The sequence below is a fragment of the Camelus ferus genome, chromosome 8, assembly GCF_009834535.1.
Source record: "Camelus ferus isolate YT-003-E chromosome 8, BCGSAC_Cfer_1.0, whole genome shotgun sequence".
Classification (NCBI taxonomy): Eukaryota; Metazoa; Chordata; class Mammalia; order Artiodactyla; family Camelidae; genus Camelus; species Camelus ferus.
In genome coordinates this window covers 65,617,900-65,624,097 of record NC_045703.1, presented here as the reverse complement: position 1 = coordinate 65,624,097, position 6,198 = coordinate 65,617,900, and the positions used below count along the sequence as shown (strand labels likewise).

The 6,198-nt window shown below is 49.0% G+C and overlaps 1 protein-coding gene across 2 annotated transcripts in view; it reads right to left on the bottom strand.

Moving 5' to 3' along the window:
- ZDHHC14 (zinc finger DHHC-type palmitoyltransferase 14) overlaps positions 1 to 6,198 on the bottom strand; it is a 242,980-nt gene that overhangs the window by 155,796 nt on the left and 80,986 nt on the right. The gene's annotated exons all lie outside the window — the stretch shown is intronic.

The following is a 6,198-nucleotide window of genomic DNA, read 5'->3' as shown; positions in this document are numbered from 1 at the left end:
AAAAGTTTAGCTTTATTAAGATTTAGTCACTGGAACTCTGCACACCACAGCCAGACACACAAAATTAGTGTGGGAAAAGCATGTTTTTCAGCCCTGGACAAGCCAGAGAGAGCCAGACAAGCAGAACAAAAACCAAAACCAAAACCTAACCACATAAACAAATGGGAATATTCTTAAAAAATGACATTTTGGCTAAGGCTCAGGAAGGAAAATTTTAAATACAAGGAAAGACACCAGCAGGACAAGGGAAATTATATTCTAAACTCTCTTACTCCTATACTTCTTCGTGGAAACCTTTCTACAAACAAAGCTCCCTCCCTGGGGTGGGTCTGGGGAGTTTTACGGTAAGTGAAGCCCCCCCCCCTCGAAAGAGGATCACAGGGACTGCTGCAGTACTCCAGCACCGCCCTCTGCCCCAGGCCCAAACCTCCCGACCTATCCAAGGAGTTCCAAACCAAGAGGGCGTTAGGGCCTCGAGTTCATTTCTCGGTCTGAGAGTCTAAGATTCCAACATCTATATTATTTTAAAAGGACCAACTCCTCCCACTTCTATTAGCTTCACTTTCCCTAATTATAACATGGTGGGGAATTTCCAAGGGAAGGGTTTCTGGCCACAGTTTTGTTCAGCTGTGTCTGTGCCCCCCAAGATCCTTGGACGTTTTTGCATTTTTCATCCCACAAACAGATTTTAGCAGATGAGAGAAATAAATGAAGAGAACACGAAGGCAGGCATCTCAAAGGCCTCTGAATAAAGCAGCCTGGCTCCTCACGGAGTGAGTGTGTCCACGCATATACAGCAGGGAAGCGAAGCAGGGTGCACACAGTGCCCCCCACAGTCTCCCTTTCTGACCAGCTCCTCTTAGACGTACGGGCAGGAACCATAATCATCGGCCTTCCAGCAGGCGGGATTCTCAGAACTGGCTAGTAATGAGGACGAGATGGTTAAACAGAAGGACTACATCTCAGTCAAGGACCATCATCATTATTATTCCCGTGAGCCCATGACCACTTGGACATTTCCCCACTGTGATATTGTATAAAAGAAAGCAACACACCAGTTCAGAAAAGAAAAAGTTTGAAGAATGTATTTCATCCCATCTTAAGGGTTGTTTTCCCATGAAGATGAACTTCATGGACAAATCATGCACCTCCCGAGGCTCCGGGTCGGCCGCCGGGGAGTAGAACTGCTGGATTGTTAGGCAGAACCTCCTGCAAAGAACAAGGCTCGCACTGAAATGCTTACGGAACGTCAGCAGGTAGGAAACCAGTATTTCTGAAAAGAAGCTGATTAAGGAAGGGCTGAGATGGCGGGCTTGGCTTTGCTTCTGTGCGACAACACACTGTTTCAGGACAGACTGAATGCCCTGCAGGAGGATGGGGCTGGCAGTGCTGCCCGAGGGAAGGACGTGATTATGAGTGCAATCAGCGCGCTTGCGGCAGCCCAGCCACCGGCTTTCACTCACACTCTGTCTCATCCCCCCTGGATGCACTTTGAGGATCATTAGATGTCATCAAACCCAGACTTGAGAATGGAGCAAACTTCACACTGAGAGCAACGATCCAGGCCAATTAAGCTGGGGCGCTGACGGGCTGTGAAGAGAGTGCTGATTAGCTTGAATGTAGGTAGATTATTTTAGGGGAGAAACGGCACGTGAAACACAGACGTGAGAATGTTCCATATGCTTGCTAGGTGTCCTCACTCTACTTCAGGCATTCCAGCCAAACATCTCCAATTGGCTACTATCAGAAGCCAAGTTTACATTTTGGCATAATTTCCCAGAAAACCCCAATTCCCAGAATTGTATGATCATGAAACCACTTTTTTTGTGTGAGTGTTCTCTATGTGAAGCAGTATCAGTGGGACTGTCACATGCCAAGAACTGATCAAGTTATCAAAAAAAAAAAGTTGCCTCATTTAATTAATTCATTGAGTCTCATCCTCTGAACTCTGAGATCTTCTACGCCTGCACACATACTGATGCCTGATTTGGGAACACTGGTGATAATGTGGAAAGGTAGCAGTCATTATTAAATGTAGTTTCCATGACACCTCTCCACAATGCCCTCACTGGCCGGCACCCTCAGTGGGATGAAAGCGTCATCATATTCTGTGGAACAGACATGAGCGTTAGAGAAAATATAAGGTCAACCCATTAGGAGGATGCTTCATGGCCAATTCATGTATACATTTAGTCCATTAGTATTTATTGAGTCCCCACCATGTGCCAGGCACAGTTCTAAGGGCTGGCACTGAAGACACAAATAAGACAGATAAGGTCCTTGCCCTCAATGGGCTCCAAGAAATAAGCAATGATCCTAGATTCATTGGACTAGTTCAGTCATAATGATGGAGACGGTTGGGAATTACCAGTATCTGCAAGGTGATATTTAAAAGGCAGGAGGAAGCACCATGACATGGCCAGTCTCACGTGTCCAAGCCGAACAAACCTTAGGCAGAACTTAGACACATGATTCTTTTCACTACTCTTATTTCTAAACAATGACATAAATGAAAAGCAACTTGAATAGCACCATCAAAATAATAGTGTGCTGAAAGACACATCAACATAACAAAGAGCTTCAAGGACACGCAGAGGTGTATGGTACTTTAGGGGGCTGTGGCGCCAAGCTCAAGGGCAGAGAACCCCCAAAACAGAGTAACACATGCCATGATTCAGCATAAGAAGGGAAAGTGTCCTGGAGAGACAGTCACCTGTGCTGGTGGCAACCGTCATTATCCAACAAAAGCCACGATCAACCTTCAAAATGCATCCTGAACTCAACTGCTCTCGCTGCATCTCAAACTGTCGCTACCCCAGCCCAAACTGCCAACATCTCTCACCCTGGATATGGCAACAGCCTCCTACTTGATTTCCTTTCTGCCACTCCTGTCTGCTCTAAGGTCAGGGTCACAGCGGGAAGAACCTGACACTCAAAAAGAAGTTCTGGAGACAGTTTAATGAAGGGGCTCTTAGCTAACAGGTAGGCAGAATTAAGGGAAGCACTGGGGAAGGTGAGGTGCCCCAGGGCTGGTGGTAATAAGTCATTACAGCCCCCGGGGCCAGACAGAGCGGAGGAGAGCTCAGAGGGGCAGAGGGTAGGGGAGGCCCCCTGCCAGGGCTGTGGCCTGGAAGACGTTCAGCTACTGCCCACAGGGCGGAGACGCAGGAATAACTCCCCCACCTGCTCTTTCTTCCTGCCTCCAGTACACTAGTGGTGCTTCACATCCATCCGACCCCCCAGAGGCCACAGGACAAGGAGGCCTGGTGAGGCCAGCACAGAGGTCAGCACAGAAGACGGGGTTGGCGTGAATCTGGAGAGGCCGACAGAAACCAGCCCGCACACCCGCCTGATGCACCAGGGGCAGCAACTCTGAACACATGGGCACACCCTGCCCTTGGGCTTGCAGAGCCTGCCTGCCAAGCCCTGCTGCTCTCTGAGCTCGGGTTCATGGCAGGGCCGGGGGACAGGAGGACTATCAGTGAGGGTCTCCCGACAGGGGGTGGGTGTCCAAGGAGGGAGCCGGAGACACCATCCATGGAGGGCAGAGCCTGCTGGACGGTGCCAAGGAATGGCCAGGGACCACATCTTACTCCTATTTACATCTCCACCCAGCCTAGGCCATACTGTGAATGAAAACAGGTGAATAACCAAACGGGAGAGAGGCCAAAGGAATGAAAACTGTTTCTTCCTTGATAAGGTGGCCCAGAGCTGTATATGCAACCTGAGGACTAGTCAGGTGTCGGGATGACCAGCGGTCACAGTCAACAGAAACTAAGACACATCTCAGAAACAATGTGATCACCCAACTGAACAAAAGTAATAACGGAACTACCGCCGGTTACAAGGAACTGTGCTCGGGGCCATGGAGGTGGGGAAGAAATAGGGCGCTTGACAAAGGTCCAGCTGCCTGGGAGGACAAAGATCTGGATGGTGAGACCTCGGCTAGGACCAGAGCCCTCAGGTCAGGGAGGAAGGAGCCCTCGTTAGCTGCAGCTGAGAGGCCAGCCTGTGGGCAGAGGGGTGCACTGGTCGGGTGTGAAGGGGAACCACCAGCACCTGTAGCTGCCCCAAGAGAAAAACCGCTGAGGCTGGCACCGGCTGGGGATGCCTCAGTCACCCCGGCTCCTTCCTCCGCACCTGTCTGAGTGTGGCTCCCAACACAGCCCACTGTTCCCATGCCCTGTAGACTGTGATTTCTGCCTGCCTGTCCCCCTGGGATTATAAACTAGAGCAACTAGCACAGCCTGGACACCTGCCGCTGGGCAAACCCCAGTCCTGGCCTCGTCCTCTGAAATCGGCCATACTCTGCGATCAAGGACATCTCTCATCAGGACCAAGCCACATACTTCTAGTCACTTATGATCTAATGACAGAGAGAGAGAGATATGATTGCTAGACAGATCAATAGTTGACAGATGATTGATGGATAGCTAATTGATAGATGAGATAGATGTAGATACATGATGGATTGATAATAACAATTCCAAGGACTAAGTACAATCCACACTTTAGAAATGGTGCAAAAAATAGGTAATAAAAGAGTATCAAGAATTAATACTCACTCCCAATTAAAGTGAGCAGGGAGGGCTTCCTGGAGGAAGTGACATTTGTGTTAGGTATAATTACTAAAGGGAAATTTCTACAGGTGCAGGTGATAGGAAGGGTTTAGCAGGAAGGGAAAAGAAAAGTAATGGGGGGAAATGATTCCAGGTGTAGGAACAATGTGAACCATGTCGCAAGGCACCGATGTTCACAGCACAGTGGCAAGAACAGCTCATTAGAGCTGAGGGTCTGTGGGAAGCAGATGAGGCCAGGAAGATGAGCAGGGCCTGCTGTTGACCCATACTTCACTGTACAAGTGGTTACCCCACGTGTGGAGACAGTTCACTCACAACTCTTCAACCTCTCTCTCATTAACTGTCCTTTTTCTGTGTAGACTTTCAGAGAAAAGGAAGAACAAAAATAAGATAAAAACACTACCTTAAGAGACATAAGTTGCTCATCTACAGAAATTAATACCTTGCATTTCCGGAGACTATTTAGATTAAACACAATAAAAATATCAATTCTCTGCCCATGTTTTTACATGAGAAAAATTGGGGGGAGTGTTGAAATGTGTAAGTATAACAGAAAGCCAGAGGTGGAGAGGACTCTGCAGCTGACAGAGGTTAGCTCCAGGCTGGAATAGAAAATCACACTTCGGGTGGGGTCCAGTCGCCGTTTCTCACCAGCTTATTTCAACATGCACAGACAGTTTGATGATTCTCTATCTCTCATAGCAAAATAACATAAAAATAAACTGCAAAACAAACTTTGTTTTAAACTCCTATAAAATTTCTATTTTCAAGATTGGAGAATAAGGAATATATAATATTTATACCTTTCTCCTTGTAATATGGAAATTGTCCATCTTACCATATAAAAATGATGAGGAAGCCCATTCAAACGTAACGTCTGCACCTGAGCATCAGCGCAGACTCAGGAACACCAAGTAAGTGCTATTTACACTCTGAAGGCTAGTGCGCACAAAGACAGCACATCTCTCCTCGGAGAGGGCTTCTCTCAGAACCATTTTCCTCAGAGGGCCCTTCAACAGCATCATCCAGAGAGCAGTGAACCTTGAGTACCAGCGTAGGAGTGGTCAGCCAGGTGTAGCCATAAGCAGGTTCACCTTCTGAGAGGAATCTAGATCCATCCCGAACCCACTGGAAGTCTGCTGTCTGGCGCCTCCACAGGCAGGCGATTTGAAAGAGCATCTGTGATGAGCATCTCCCCTTCCTCAGGACCTCTCCAAAGGCCACCCATGCTCCACCATGGAACCTGACAGCCCATCCCTCTTGAAAATGTTCATCTGCTCCTACAGCAACCTGTGCCAGAGGCAGAGGACTCATCAGATGAACCCCGTGTTACTGAAGCATGAGCTACAAATGCTTCCTCCAGATCCCCAAGCAAGAGTGCAGGAAGCTCCCGCCCTGACTTCAGGCCTCTCGAAGTCAAGTGGAGCCACGCTCCGGGGAGGGAGTGAACACAGCTCGCACCCCTGGCGGCCCTCCTGCCGCCGCCTCTCCCTGCGCCCCGGCCTGCGGGCCAGGCTGCTCCTGTCTGGGCGGTCCTCCGCAGCGATCAGCAAACCAAGCCCCCTCGCCCCCTGGGGAGGACTGGCCACCTCTCCTTTTTTCTCCCCCTTTAGAGAGT